This window comes from Armigeres subalbatus, chromosome 3 (assembly GCF_024139115.2).
Source record: "Armigeres subalbatus isolate Guangzhou_Male chromosome 3, GZ_Asu_2, whole genome shotgun sequence".
Lineage (NCBI taxonomy): Eukaryota > Metazoa > Arthropoda > Insecta > Diptera > Culicidae > Armigeres > Armigeres subalbatus.
The window spans coordinates 186,135,475-186,152,163 of record NC_085141.1 but is presented as its reverse complement, the minus strand read 5'-3'; the positions used below and the strand labels follow the sequence as shown (position 1 = coordinate 186,152,163).

At 38.8% G+C, this 16,689-nt stretch overlaps 1 long non-coding RNA gene across 2 annotated transcripts; it reads right to left on the bottom strand.

Moving 5' to 3' along the window:
* Window positions 1-6,610: 6,610 nt before the first annotated feature.
* LOC134221238 (uncharacterized) lies at window positions 6,611-8,131 on the bottom strand. Of its 2 annotated transcripts, none has more exons than XR_009982279.1 (2): window positions 7,748-8,131; window positions 6,611-7,679 (listed from the first exon to the last, which is right to left on the bottom strand). It is a non-coding gene; the product is annotated as an uncharacterized LOC134221238 (long non-coding RNA). The 2 variants fall into 2 exon arrangements; XR_009982278.1 differs by having other exon boundaries at window positions 7,752-8,131.
* Window positions 8,132-16,689: the final 8,558 nt, after the last annotated feature.

Sequence of the window (16,689 nt, the reverse complement as noted above, 5' to 3'; positions counted from 1 at the left end):
TTCTGGGTCCTAAACAACTATGCAGAATTTGGGCCCGATTGGTTGCTTTCTCGCTTTCCGCATCGCGTTTAAAGTTTGTATGGAAATTAGTATGGGAGAACGTATATTTTTGCATTTTTACTTCTAGTAAACCAAGTGGCACATTGGCATTGCGTTAAAGTATAGTCCAAAGAATGCCGAAAAACTTTGCCGAAGAAGGTACGTTGCTAGAACGTCCAGGAAAAAAGTTTTTTTCCTGTTCGGGTGTGCCACTGCGACCTGTTATTCGAAGATTGAGTGTTCAAACCATATGCAAAAAATCGTTTATTCTGCCGAACTAGGTGGACCATTAATTTAACTGAGTGTTGTTTCAAAATTATTGATTTTATAGGGCTTTGGAGCTAATGGGAGTTATTCGGAATGATTTTACAAAGTAAAAATTCCAACAAGAAGGAAGGTGGGTTTTCGATCCGATAACCAAAGGTTGTCCGGTAGTGCTGGCAGAAACATTGATTTCTTGCATATGGTTTAAACAATCAATTTTCGAAGCGTAATAACATTTTTTGTAGACCTTCCAACTACGTACCTTCTTCGGCAAAGTCTTTTGGCATCTATCAGACTATATGCTAACTTATTGAGTCACGTGATTGACGGTAAATTGAAGCTGCTAAGAGCAAAAACATAGAAAAGTACAACCGTATAAGACGAATTAAGTACTCTCCATTTAATTCCACCAATTATTTTCGATATCTTTGCAGATACGTATTTCGACCACAATTGTGTGGTCGTCTTCAGTGTCTCGTACTTGACTCGACTTAGAAAAGTAGAAAAGTACGTTTTCCCATTCTAATCTCCATAGAAATTTAAAACGCGATGCGAAAAGCGAGGACCTTGAAAACCTTGATCTTACTTGATTGGATGAAGTTTGCGTTTTCCCATATGTAAAATATTGTATAATACGGTTGAAATTTAAATTGGTCAATTCTCCACCTGAACCACTCTGCACATGATCAGCTTCGCTGAGATTGTGAGAATAACATTTATATACAGCATCTGAGTAGGGATGCCAGATGATATTTTCAAATGTGTTTAAGAGGTGAATGAATAAGATATTAGTTTAAAGCCTCCTTAATAAACAAAAAAAAAATTCAAATGTGTTAAAAGTCGTTTAAAATGACTTCAAATGTCTTCAATATTAAAATTATGATTATTAGCGAGACATTTCCAAATAAAATAGGTTTGTAAATTTAATCAAGTCCTTATTTTATTGATGTGGAATAATGTTTATTGCATTGTATATAATTGTTAGAATTTTAAAGAATTTTTCTTAAATATAAATTAAATATTTTTCAAATAAAATTTTACGAGATAGTGTATACCCAGGTAACAATTTGATGCTGATTAAGCGCTTCTCTAGCTTTTACAAATCAGCCTTCATTTGAACAAAAGCTGCGTAAAAGAACTATAATCGTTTGTTCAAGTCTTAAACATCTAATTTTGGTGATTTTATTCAGCCATAAGTCGATTCAAAGTTCTTCGGGGCGCTGAATTAAGGCTGCAGAAGCGCTTATTTTTAGGTTGCAGGAATGTGAGAGCGCTTCTCATACCTTTATGTAGCAATTAAACAGCAATAATCCAGCAAATGTGCATCGTTTATGATTCTATTTATAGAACAAAAAATATGACCAGATGAAGCTTTAGAGTCGCTTAATCATGTTCAAATCAGCAATTAATCATCACTTATGCAGCATCACGAAAAAAAATGTCCCGATTATCATGTGACATGTGAGATTTAGGAAGGATATCTGTATATACACTGTCCATATTGCCTGAAATTGAAAGATACGAATTAATAATTATAATTGGGAATCGAACTTGAGTACATTGATTGATAGTCACTTACCTTAGCATCTGCTCCACCTGGAATGGTACGGGTTTAATAACTCATAACTATATACATACCGTCATGTCTGAATAAAGGTTGGGAGGTATTGATCAAAGGTTGTATTGAAGCTGAATAAGCGATGTGAGTGCTTGTAAGAACACATGGATTAGCTGTCAAAAATATCAGAGCTGTTGTTTACAGTTCAGTGCTCGCCCAGATTTTCAACTATAGTGGATCTCCGGCAAAATCCAATAAAATGAAGAAAAATCCAGGTAAATATAAATAAAATACCTTCAAGGCGTGGATAAAAGTATTCTTTATTTATTTGTATCGAATAGTTCTGATAGACGATCGATTTCCTCTTCCGCCGCTTCATAAGATAGTGAATCACTAATACCAACTCCTTCGCTACAACGGTCTTCATCTTTCTCCACGTCTCTGGGACCTGCCGATGATGATTCCCCCGGTATTTGTTCGTCATCGGGAAAATCGTTGTTGTCTTTTAATAAATCAAACAAAAATTGCCAAGTGATATTTCATCATTTACCAAACATCCAATAGATTACCTTTCGATAATGTATTTTCCTCAGCATATTTGCAATCGATCGTTGAGTGATCAGGGAGGACAACATCGGTTTCATTATTTTCTGAAAACATGCTCTTCAAAACTTTCTCACATTTCTCACGTCTTTTTTTCAGATTTCGGTAATAAGTACCATTTCTTTTGAATTTTTTATGAGATTTTCGATTCATTTCTGGGTTTTATTATGATCCGCACAAACTTTTTGTTATTACATTCAACAGTTGAATAAAAGATTCATTGTGCTCACCATTAGAGATGTCGCAAATTAATCGATTACTTCTATTAATCGATTCATCGTTGTGATAATCGATTAATTTTGAATCGATTATTACCCAACGATTAATCGATTCAATAATCGAGAGGAATCGTGAGTAATCGATTAGTTACTAATCGATTAATCAGAATTTTACGACATCATAAGGATGTCGAAAATTAATTGATTATTTCGATTAATCGATTCATCGTTGTGATAATCGATTAATTTTGAATCGATTACTATACAATGATTAATCGATTCAATAATCGACAAGAATCAAGAGTAATCGATTAGTAACTAATCGATTAATCGGGATTTTACGACATCTCTACTCACCATTGAATATTACAGATAAGCTGAATAGAAGGTGGTAGAGTAGATGGATAATCTTCTATTGAGTATCATATTCAGCATACGATGATAAGCTGAGCAAGAGACACGCTATATACTCAACAAGCTACTGTTCAACTTGATAATCAGCTATCATCTTGTTCAGCTATTAACACCATTAACCAACCATTGTTCAGCTATTGCTCTCACTGTTCAGCTATCATTGTTACTTGGGTAACTAGTTTCCCTGGATTTTTCATTGAGTCAGATTAAAATTCCACCGGATGTTTGAACTGAATTTCCACGTCGAATTCTGCCAAATTTATTTTTAAAGAATACCCTGTAGGGATTCAAAATTTACCATGATATTTTTTGTGGGAACTTCCGGATAAATTTCTGGAGCAACTTCCGGATAAATCATTTATGGAGCTTCTTATTACTTATACTTATTTCTTCTGGATGGAACTTCTTATTACTTCCAAAACTTCCGACTAAATTTCCCGAAGAATTCCTGTTGGAACATCCAAAGGATTTTTTTAAGGAACTTCCGGAGGAATTGCTGGAGGATAAACTCCGGAGGGATTTTCTGGATAAGTTCCTGAATGATTCTCCTGATGATTTTCTGAAGGATATTCCTTAAAAATTACTGAAGGCATTTCCGGTGTTCAGGAATTCCACCGAAAATTCCTTCAGTAATTCCTAAGGAATATCCTTCAGAAATTCCTAAGGAATATCCTTCAGGAATTTCACCAGAAAATCCCTCTTGAATTTATCCTGGCTCCTACAGGAATTTCTTCATGTTTAAATATTTCTAAACAAACTTCCCGAGGAATTCTTGGAAGTAGTTCTGGATGAATTCTTGGAGGATCTGCTTGAGATATTGCTGCAGAAATTTCCGAAAGAAATCCTGGAAGAAATACCAGAGAGTAGTATAGTTCCGGAGGCATTCTTGGACAATCTTTCGGCAACATTCTTGGAGAATCTTCCAGAGGAATTCCTGGAGAAACTTCCGAAGGAATTTAGGAGGAAGCTTCCGGTGGGATCCCTGGAGGAGCTTCCGCGGAAATTCCTTGGGGAACTTTCAGAAAAATTCCTGAAAGAACTGCTGGAGGAATTCGTGAAGGAACTACCGGAGGAATTCTGGAGGATCTTCCGAAGAAATTCTTGGATATACTTTCGCTGGAATTTTTGGACGATCTTACGGAGGAGCTCTTGAAGGAAATTCCAAAGGAATTCCTGGAGAATTATTTGGAGAAATCTTTTCGCATATTAGATCGGTCATTGCGTTCCGATGTAATGATCGAAATACCTTTTCACAGACACGTCAAAAACGACGCCGTCGCTAAGGAAAATTCAAACAAATGCTGCCGGGAATTTTTTTAACCAGCGCATGGCTCAAAGTAAAGTGCGTATACGGTCTAAAATGTGTTGCAGTTTTCAATCGGCTAGTGTGAATGTATTTTTATGTTTGAGATTCTAAGCCCGAGACAAAGACTATTATAATGCTATATCCGCACTACGATCGAATAACATGTTATTCGCGCTTTGGTGTTATTCGGCCAATAACATGTTATTCAAAGGTAATATTCCCATACATTTCTGACAGCCGAATAACACCTTTGAATAACATGTTATTGCGAATAACATGATACAACTGATCGAATGTGCTGCTCGACTGAAGGCCGAAGGCCCTGCGCATGTTTTCTTGCATTCATGTGGTTGGTCATTTCACGTGTCCAATTGGATTATACGGCAATGTCATTTTTGATTTCCTATTCGTTTTCTATCGGATTCTTCAATCAGCCGTGTAGAACAACGGAGCTGAAAATTGGCAAGGTATACTTCATGATGGACTGTCGCCTTTAATATTTAATATTTGAAATTTAATATTTAATATTTAATATTTAATATTTAATATTTAATATTCAAAATTTAATATTTATAAATATTTAATATAAAATATTGAAAATCAAGTATTTAATTTTAAATAAAAAATATTAAATATTAAATATTGAATATAAAATATTAAATATTAAATATTAAATATTAAATATTAAATATTAAATATTAAATATTGAATATAAAATATTAAATATTAAATATTAATATTAAATATTAAATACCAAATATTAAATATAAAATATAAAATATAAAATAATAAATATTAAATATTAAATATTAAATATTAAATATTAAATATTAAATATGTAATTAATATTAAATATTAAACAATTAATATTAAATATGTAATTAATATTAAATATTTAATATAAAATATTGAAAATTAAATATTAAATACTAAATATTAAATATTAAATTTTAAATATTAAATATTCTATATTAAATGTTAAAATGTTAAAGGCTAGATATTAAATTAAATAATAAATATTAAATATCAAGTGGAATTAAATTGGAATTAATGGAATTAACTTGGGTTCAATCAAGTAACAAAGTTTGTTGAATGAAAGTAAAAACAAACATCTTTTCAATGAAGTGAGTTTTCAATAACATTCGCTCAACATAATATGATCTGTAAATTTAATACAACAAAAGCTGTTGACAAATGTCTCATTTCAAATAAAAATATTTACAGGATTGGATGAAAAAAAATACATGCATAAATTTTTTAGAATTCCATTTTGATAAAATAAATTAAAATACGCATACATGGTATTTGAAATTCATGTGGATCATAACTACATATCTTCTAGCTAAACAAATGTCAAAAAATTAACATGTTAATAGTAAGTTCGAGAAATCATCCTGGCGAGATGTTTTATGTCTAGAGAGTGTAAAACAAAACATTTTGAAAAACCAAACAAATATCAAAAAATTACATGTTATCAGAAAGTCGTGAGAATGTAATACAAAACATCTTCTATCAATCAATAAGCTGTATGTTTAACAGAAACCTTTTCACAACTTACTTCGAACACGTTATACATCAATTTTTAAATTCGGTATTACTTGGGAAACTTTCATAAATAATTTTTAAATTCATAAAAAATAAAGCTAGATTAAAACTGAATTGAACCATAGTTAATAAAAACAAGAATAGATTTTCAGGTTGCTTACATTTTATTTGAACCGTCTAATTCATATTAACTTGAATATATTTAGCCCTTAAGCTATCTGCCTTTAACTGAATGCGTAGGACTGCGAATCCAGAGTTAACAAGTTTGATTTTCGGTTCAGTCTAGTATGTTTTCGGGTGGAAAACAATCTCGATTGCTTGGGCATAATGTATCCATTGTACTTGCCAAACAGGACATACACTTATGCAATGGCTTCTTCTTACTTCTTATTGGCATTACATCCCCACACTGGGACAAAGCCGCCTCGCAGCTTAGTGTTAATTAAGCACTTCCACAGTTATTAACTGCGAGGTTTCTAAGCCAGGTTACCGTTTTTGCATTTGTATATCATTTGTATATTCCAATCCGAAAATTGGCTAGACCGGCACCGGGAATCGAACCCAGCCACCCTCAGCATGGTCTTGCTTTGTTATGCAATGACGGGCATAGAAAAGCTTTCAAATTTTACCTGAGAAAATAGTGAAGGATACCAAGTGCCAATGCGTTTGAATATCTTTATTTCGTTCGAATCATTTTAGTCTAGTATATATTATAGTTATTAGTACTTCACGATCCCTCCCTAGCGAAACACAACAACGTAGTTCCGTGCCTGCCCTCGTTCACCTAAGTTGAGATATAAATGGAATGTGATGAATGGTTTTAGCTGATTTTGGCAACTAATACCATCTCCTCTGATGATGATTACGTGCGTTGTTTAATTGTTATTTTATTATAAAAATTGGAAGTTACTTCGTACATCCTCTTGTGGGTGAAACGACGGTGGGTTTCTTACTCTTAAAAACAATTATAATACTATCACTACCGGCAACTTGTGGTTTTCCGATTGGTGACCTTTTGAGCAAAACTGGATCTACAAAATAAGTGCAGAATAATCCGATCAACGATACAACCGAATAGGGGAGGACAACTATAGAGGTAATAAACTATAGAGGAAGATTGTCGCTGTCGTCACTGGCGATACATCTTTTGCTGGCGAGGATAGGGCACTAAATGTCAACGAAGGAAAAATCAGTACGTTTTGACAGATAGGTACCCAACATGTTTGGGGACGATAACAAAGGGAACCGCAGCGACAATCGCCCTCTATAGTTTATTACCTCTATTAGGACAACCAACACTGATGACACTTCCCATTGGGTCCAAGGACTAGACGCATCTAAATACATAAAATTATTACCGTCAGTAACATTATTTCGAAAATTTCAAAAATATATTGCATAATAAACTGTTTCGGACTTAACGCAGTAGAAAGCCGTCGGTCGCTCCAAACGATAGCACTGAATATTTTTGGAATTTCCACCGTAGTTCTCGAGTTAGTTCGGGTTCCAGGAATCCTGTTTTATCGCGCTGAAGTTGTTCCGTGAATTCCATTGTCACACTGTTTTGGCGATACAATTTTGTTTAACTTGAATTCACGTTGGCTCGTCTTGCAGCTGCTAAACATTGTATTATTTCTGATCCATCTTGACCTTCCAGGCTCCATCGATGCTTTCTGCCTGTGTAATATTTATGGAATCCTCGACTTCACATCCCGTTCACCGGTGACGAAACCTACAAGACAAACAATACACACCATTTTATATAGATAGCAACATCAGTAAACAAGCTAATGAAATTACCTACTTGTAATTACAGTTCCTAGCCGATTTCCGAAGGAAAAATTAGCAAAATAAAATTTAAACGAAGCACACAAATACTTCTGGCTTCTTGGCGCACACTAATCACTATCAGTTTCATCCCATACTGAACTCACGCCTTCGGAGTTTGGTCCGCTTCTTGCAATTACGAAGAAAATAGCAAATTAATAAATCTCATTACCGCGGAATAGTTCTTTAATCGCAAACAGATTTATTGTTTAATAATAATTGAATTCTAATTTGAAGAATCTCGCTGCATATTTGTAAACAAACAACAAACTGCTCGAAAAAAATTGGCGCTTGACACATGCTGTCAGCTGTCAAATAGTATTACCTAAAATGCTAGTGCGAACGGTTTTGTTATTCAGAAGTAACACCTTCGAATAACATGTTATTCAGCTGTAATCTGAACAAGGCATTATGCACTTTTGTAATATTTATATAGTTTACATATGGAGGTTGCAGAATTTATAAGTCAGTAATACAATTGTATTTTCTATTCGCTGGCTTATTTATTGTCTTCAAGTATCTTCAAATGAGTATATAAGTCTTCAAATATTTTGAAAAGTCTTCAAAATGTCTTCACGAAATAAATGTCTTCACAGAGATTCAAATGTCTTCAAATTGAAGACATGTCGTCAAATCTGGCATCTCTGCATCTGAGATAGAGATATTAATTTGAACCAGGAGATAAATACTCATTAGCACAGTTCTCTTCTCTGCCCAAATTTTAGCTAGCGCGAAGAGGGGAGAAATTCGCCTAACTCTGTAATTACTCAGTACCAATCAATAAACCAACCGCGCCGGACGCATAGTGCCTTTTCATGAAAGCGTCGTTTTGATGCACTTAAAAGTTTTGTTTTATTTGAAACCAGTACCGAAAATCGAAGCTGTTAATTTTACACCATACAACTGCGCCCCACTTTAATAAGTAGTTTCATGTTTGTATGGAAAGTAGTATGGGGAAACTAAACTTTTTATTTCACTTTTTTTCAACTTTTTCATAATATATTTACAATAGTGTTTTTATATAAAAATTGAGCCCTAGAAGGGTCCTACAACTATTACCAATAGATTATTGTTCTAAATCTGAAATTGGCGTCATGAGAAACGAATTAGTGTGAAATGACACTGATGTCATGGCATTCCGTGACATTTTTAATAATTTGGTTTTTATGCCTCACACTTTGAATACCCAAAGCGCTATGTTTGGCTTATCATTGATTTTTTTTCAAGAAAAACACAGAACACCCTGGACTACGTGCCGGATCCGAACAAAAGGGCAGATTAGATTAACTGTTAAAATCCTGGAGAATTTTGAATGCTTCGGAAAAAAAAATGTTCGATTACATATTGTGATGTGGCATCAGAAAATTTATGTATATTCTTGGCTTACTCATCTCTGAAACATCAGGAAATTATTCTTCGGAAAATGGCGGTCTAGAGTTCGCGTTTACGAATGTGTGATTCAAACTATAAAAATATATGTGAAAGGGAGAAATGAGCATTGAAGGATGTTGAACCCCCCTGATAATAGAACTGTAGTTAATTTCTGATTTCTGATCACTGATATGAAACCCCTGAAAAAAAAACAGGGGAAGCCCGTTTGCGGGTGGTTGGTTGCAGGTTGGGATGCTTCGAGGCCTACGATGGCGACTGAATTTTCTGCCATAGCCACCCGTCTTTGACGATACTGCGTGGGACGGTAGGCTGTTAGGCCTGACAACCGGAAAGATTTTCCCAGGATTTTAGAAGCGATAAACAACGTGCATAAAGACATAAAATTCACCCACGAGGAGGAACCTTTCTTGGGTCTACTGGTTATCAAGGGAACAAATGCAACATTAGAATACGAAATCTACAGGAAGCCCACCAACAAGAAGATCAACGGATACAAGGAGAGAACAATACAAGCAGTCATCAACAAAAAGCAGAAGAGCCTACGAAGGAACCGAACTGACAACACTGACACCGATCGATGAACCGCTGAAGAGGGTATCGGTCCCCTATGATCAACATATCACCCACCAACTTCGCATCGACTAAGGAAATTCGGCATCGATTTAGTATTCTCCAGCAGAAGCAATCAACTGAAGACATTGCTGGGCTCCACAAAGGATAGAGTAGACATGGTAAATAAGGAAGGGGTTTATCAAATTAATTGTTCACAGTGTAATAAAGTATATGTAGGTCGAACAATAAGATCGTTAGATGTAGGGTTCAAAGAACATATTGCAGAAGTAAGTAAGGCTAAGAGGGAAACCGATAAGGGAATAAATTATGATTTTAGGTCCAAGGTAGCTGGACATGTAGATCAGGAACATTCAATTACGACATCAAACATTAAGATTTTATGAAAAGTCTCTTCTCCGTGGAAACTTGATGTTGCTGAGAGCTTGGAAATCTACCGACAGGTGTAAACGTGGTTGTTGAATAAAGATTAAGGAAATTGTAGCTCCTGGCTCTTCAAGTTCATACCTAAGCATTAAGCGCAACAAGCGAATAGAGTCAAGTCGAGTCAAGTACGAGACACTGAAGACAAGCTTACTGTTGAGGTCGAAATACGTATCTGTCAAGGTACAATCAAGTGGTGGAATTAAATGGGATCGTACAAACTCGTCTTATGACAGGCTCTGGAAGGTGTTGAGAGGGGAAGCTAGGGCAGTGACCATTATTGTGATTGGAAGTTGATTGCTCCCAAAAAGGAACGATACTTTCCATTTCAGTATGGGAAGAATATACAGACTAGCCTTGGTCACGTCGAAGAAGGTGGGTGAACCATTATTGAGCGGCACCAGGTTGGCCGACTTAAAAGTTAGTCGACATCGCGAGGATCGCCCTAAGTCGCAAAATACAAAAATTAAAACTAGTCTCTTGTCGATTTTTCATAATCATTATGCTTATTCAAAATTGAATACGTTGACCTGTTTCATTGGCCCAACAAAAAGATGGTTTGCATTTTGCAAAGGGCGAAAAATAAACAATGGCAGGGATTGCAAGTTTCTGGGAATGGCAGTCAGAAGGTGCGTTTAGGGGAGCAGTTTGTTGGAAAAAATAATTAGGGCATTAGGTCACTTCCAATCTAAATTACAGCTTCCGTTTCATCTTACCCCGCATTTCAACTTGCCCTGGTGTACCTTACTCTCCTTGATTCTGATGCCTGGATAGCGGGCCGCAAGATAGACTTGCACTCTATCATGGATCAGGTGATAACCGTTCGCGTGATATTGCAGAAATGCCGCGAATGCAACATGTTCATTTTCCAAACTATTAATTGACTTCAAAGCTTCATTGATACAATCGATCGAGAATAGCTGACACTTTACTTACTTATGGATCCTGTACACCTCCGGTGGTGCAAAGGGCCGACTTGAAAGATCTCCATCCTGAGCGTTGCCCGGCTATCGCTTTAACCCAGTGATCCCCAAAGTGCGGCCCGCGGGCCGCATGCGGCCCTCGAAGCCTTTTCCTGCGGCCCGCGAATGGTTTCAGAATATACACTACATGTGGCCCATTGACAAATATCACAACCAGGAAAAGCTTTCATCGTGTCCAGTTCTTCGTTGGATTCTGGCTGGGCATACATACTTAATTTTTTTACCGGGATCTCAGCAATTTGTTCAATTTTTACCGCACAGCCAAGCCCCATTAAACATGATTTATGCCGATATTTCTGTCAAAATTGCTGAAAATCAGCTAATATTTGCCGAAAATTAGCTAACAAACCTCACCTCACCTTTTGACGAGATATCAGTTTTTTTATTTTGATGGGCACACGGCTGTGGATTTTGACGAGCTGCAGAAATAAAAACTGAGTGTGTATGTCTAGTTCAAATTATTTTGATATTCAAGAAACATATAAACCAAGTATCTTTTTATCATCAAGATTAAATAAATTTCTCACTTCATACATGCTATGTAGTCTAATGGCAACATACTTTGATGGTATTTTTGGCGCTTTAACCAAGCTGAATATATAACGTTCTTAGGTAAAAATAATGTACCCTAATGCACCCTTATATGACTTCTTTCATTCTTATAAATAAGGTAAGTTGTGGCAAAATTCGATTGAAAATTTTTTGATTTATAATTCCTGAAAATGCGTCATGTTAACGTACTTCACAATAAGAAAAATGTTCAACGAAATCAAGATTTTGTCATGCTGCGATTAGTTGGGATGATGAAGAAAAGGTTTCCAAAAAAATTAATTACTTGAAAATAATAAAAAACACGGTAAACAGTTCAGAGTAAAGATTTACTCAATGTTCTATTCAATAATTCTGGTAAGTGGTTGTAGTTCGACTGGGATAATTGTTCTTATTTTCTGAATTTGTTAGTTTGAGATATTCAAACGGGTTTATGTTTGCAGAGTCCGAAGTTTCGGCCCGTTATTGAGTCTTTTTCCTGATGAGCATTTTCTTTGAAAAAAGATCAAATAAACGAGTCGACACGTCGGGCAATGCAGGTATAATCCTGTTTGTATATCTCAGATCGAAAAAGTCAAAAAATAAGTACATGGCACCTGGCTTCAAAAACACGTTTCAAACATGCTGTCGTTATTTGCAACGACTTTCATTGAACAATAATCATCGAGGATAAAAAAACACTTAGAATCGGTCGACAGATGTTTATTTGGTAAAATAGTTTTGCCAACAAAGCCGAGGAGATTTTGTTAGGAAAGTAAAATTTTACGCTAAGTCTACTATCGCAGACGTGTGTAACAATATGAACTAAAACTCAGCTACGCTGTAGTATGTAATGCCCTTACAAGTGCGTTTTTTAAACAGATTTTTTGATTACTTTGTATTATACTTCAAAATTCATTTCGAAATGATAAACATATATTGCAAATATACCGCGGCCCGCTTCAACAGTTCAAAATTGCTGTGTGGCCCTCGATAGCAAGCAGGCTGGGGACCACTGCTTTAACCTGTTGCCAGGTTAGATTTCGGTCGACTTCTTTTATTTCTTTATTGAGGCTTCGCCGCCATGAGCCTCTGGGTCTGCCTCTGCTGCGATGTCCCGCTGGGTTCCAGTCTAATGCTTGTTTACAGATTTCGTTTCCGCCCCTACGTAAAGTGTGGCCGACCCAGCCCCACTTCCGCTCCAGAATTTCAGGTGCTACCGACGTATGGTGACAACGACGATGGAGCTCGTTGTTTGAGATCCAGTTGTGAGGCCACCAGGCCCGAATAATATACCGCAGGCCTCTGTTAATGAACACCTGCAGCCGTTGAGTGTTCTCCACTGATACACACCATGTTTCGCTAGCGTATAACAGCACAGGTTTCACGTTAAGTTGAAAATTCGTATTTTGGTGCGTTCACTTATCTGCCTGTTTTTCCAGATATTTCTTAAACTCGCAAAGGCAGCGCCTATCGATCTTGGTACCGCCGTCTGACGCCATTTGGCTACCAAGATATTGGAAGCTTTCAACATTCTCCACTGGTTGCCCGGCTACTGTGAAACTGGAAGGAGTCACCGTGTTTACATCCAACGATTTGGTTTTGTTGACGTTGATGACTAAACCTGCCGAGGAGGAGCGCTCGGCAAGGTCGTTGAGCTTACTCTGCATATCAGAGCGCCGTTGCGCGAGGAGTGCAACGTCATCAGCCAATTTGAAGTCGTTTAGGTGCTCCATGGTTATAGGCTGCCATAACAGCCTGCGGTTTGGATCACGGTCAATCGCATCTACCAGAATCTCATCGATTACGATGAGGAACAGTAACAGTGATAGAATACATCCTTGCCTCACACCAGCTACGACCCGGCTAGGGTCGGACAGGACCCCATTGTGCAGCACTCTACACGAAAAGGCCTCGTACTGTGCTTCGATGAGGCCGATGATTTTCTCAGGAACCCCCTTGCGTCTCAGGGCGCCTCACATATTCTCGTGGTTGAGACGGTCGAAAGCTTTTTTGCAGTCAATGAATACTAAGTAAAGAGACTATTGGAATTCGTTGACCTGCTCCAGAATGATGCGGAGCGTGACAATATGGTCCACACAGGATCTTCCGGCACGGAATCCGGCCTGCTGCCGCCGGAGAGTCGCATCGATCTTCTCCTGAATCCGGGCTAGAATAATTTTGCACTTTTGCAACTTTAAGAACGGTACACAGCAACATAATGCCACGCCAGTTATCGCATACAGTCAGGTCACCCTTTTGGGCACCTTCACTAAGATACATTGCATCCAGTCGAGCGGGAAAGTTGCGGTGTCCCAGATATTAAGAAATAAACGATGCAGTAGTTGAGCGGATGTCATGGGGTCAGCTTTGAGCATCTCGGCTGATATGCGGTCGACCCCTGGGGCTTTATTCGATTTCATGCTTTGGATGGCTGTTTGAATCTCTAGCAGTAATGGAGCTTCGGTATTGACGCGTGTTATACGTCGGATCCTAGGCAGATCATGCCGAGGTGGTGATGGCCTGGCTGGCACTTGAAAAAGTGTTTCAGCTGGTCAGTTGGGTCGGTCAATAACTGATCATTCGCGTCTTTCACAGGCATCGTTGTATTCATCTTCGCCCCGCTTAAGCGTCGTGAGATATCGTAGAGGAGGCGAATGTCCCCGGTTGCGGCGGCTCTCTCTCCTTAGTCGGCCAGAGAGTCTGCCCACGCTCGCTTGTCCCGTCGACATGAGCGTTTTACTTCCTTCTCAAGAGCTGCGTATCGTTGACGGGCTAAAACTTTGGCTCCTCTGGTTTTCGATCGCTTCATCGCGGCTTTGGCTTCTCTTCGTTCCTCTATCTTCCTCCAGGTCTCATCGGTGATCCATTGTTTCCTCTGGGTGCGCAGTTCGCTGGTTGCGATGAAGGCATTCTTGATGGCGGTCCATTGGTCTTCCACGCTGTCACCTTCCGGAATATCTGCAGCACGCATCTCCAGTGTTTCAACGAAGGACTGTTTCACCGTGGCATCTTCCAGTCGGCGTGTGATGAATCGTCGTCCAACTCTTTCCTCCTGCCGACGAATCCGCGCAATGCGCAGGCGTATTTCGCCGATGAGGAGGTGATGATCAGACGCGATATCGGCACTACGTTTATTCCGTACATCAAGAAGGCTCCGTTTCCATTTTCGGCTGATGCAGATGAGGTCGATTTGATTTTCTGTAAAGCCGTCACGGGAGACCCACGTGACCTTGTGAACCGGTCGATGAGGGAAGAGCGATCCCCCGATCACCATGTCGTTATTACCACAAAATTCTGCGAGCAGCTCTTCGTTTTCGCTCATTTCTCCGAGACCATGGCGTCCCATAATGCGCTCATGGTTCGAGTTGTCGGATCCGATCTTCGCATTAAAGTCGCCCAAACAGATCTTGATGTCACATTTCGGAATACTATCTACGACGGCATTGAGTTGACTGTAGAAATTCTCTTTGTCTTGCAGATTGGCAGCATCGGTTGGCGCATAACATTGGACTATAGTAAGGTTTTGGACCCGTGTTCTAAATCTGGCAACGATTATCCTTTCACTCATAGGTTCCCACTTCATAAGCGCAGAGTGTGCCTGAACGCTTAGTAGGAAGCCAACTCCGCGATGCCGGGGAGCGTGTTCACCTCGTAAACCAGAGTATAGCAGAACTTGTCCCGACGGCGTTCTGTGTTCTCCAAAGTTTGGCCAACGGACTTCACTCAGTCCCAGGATTTCAAGCGGCATGCCTCATTGGCAAGTTGTGCCAATTTACCCTGCTGGGCTAGGGTTAAAACGTTTCATGTTCCAATTCGTGTCCGTTGTTTCGTGCTAAGAGTCGTCGCCGTAAAATCAGTCCGTATTCTTTCATTATCGGATTCTCGAACAAATGTATGTTTCGGGAACAGTAGGTTGTTGGCCCAAGGTTCCCTATCCACCGGGATGGGCCGCCATCTTAGGTATAGCTTCCGGGGAATAGCATTTCATACTCAGCCGCTGGATGCCAGAACAGACGCTGTTGGAGCCGCAGCTCCTTGGTGGGCAGACGCTCGATCAGTCGGGTCAAAATTGTTTAAAGTTCCACCAAACACCAGGACTAGGCTAGTGTGCTTTGAGCGGCACACGGTCGCTTTGATAGGGCCTGCTTGGGGACACATGTAGCTTTTTATAGAAGTTCAACAGAGCCCACTGTCGAACCCCACCACATCCTAGGCAGACCCCACAGGACGCACCCTCTCACTCTAGCTGATGTTAGAAGGACAACAGTGCCCAGGCTACACTACCAGCTTAGTACGCAACCCCTAGCTGGCGGTCAATTGTCATCGGAAGACCCGTGGAAGCGTAAGTATTGGAACTTGTGAGGACCAGAGCTATGTTAGGCTATGACAGCTTATGGATAAACACCTTTTCTGGGTAAACTGACACGGATGAATGAGACGACGATGAATCGTGTGATATGCGTGGCTCGAGTTTTAGGAACGCTCTCGAGGCCTTTCGGCAGTGCAAGTAAACGTCGCATTCGATGGAGTATAACAATGATGGGATTGACACAAGTAGTATGATTTTCACGAAGTCCGCAGGGCAACTTGGTTTCACCATTGATGTTGTAATTACAGCACGTTATATTGAGAATCAGACCACTGGCAGCGCCAGATAAAGTTATTTGATGGGCATCACTTGGTGCAAGAAAGGGGAAAGTTAAGTCACCGATCACTCATTTGTATTGGTGGTGACAAAATAAATGTGCCTAAAAAATCATTTACTTGGGCTGCTTGGTGACTTCCGAAAACGATACCAGCAAAGAAATTCGGAGACGCATTATGGTCTGAAATCGTACGTACTTAAGACTCCATGAGTTGTTGGTAGAACCATCTGTAGTTGACGCCACGAAAATCGAATGTATACCGTGGGCCGAGCACGTAGTCAGAATGCCGGACAAAATACGGCGAAATTGATATCGATAGTCGATCATGAGGGAGGTTTTTTTATGGAATCGGAATGATATTCAATTATTC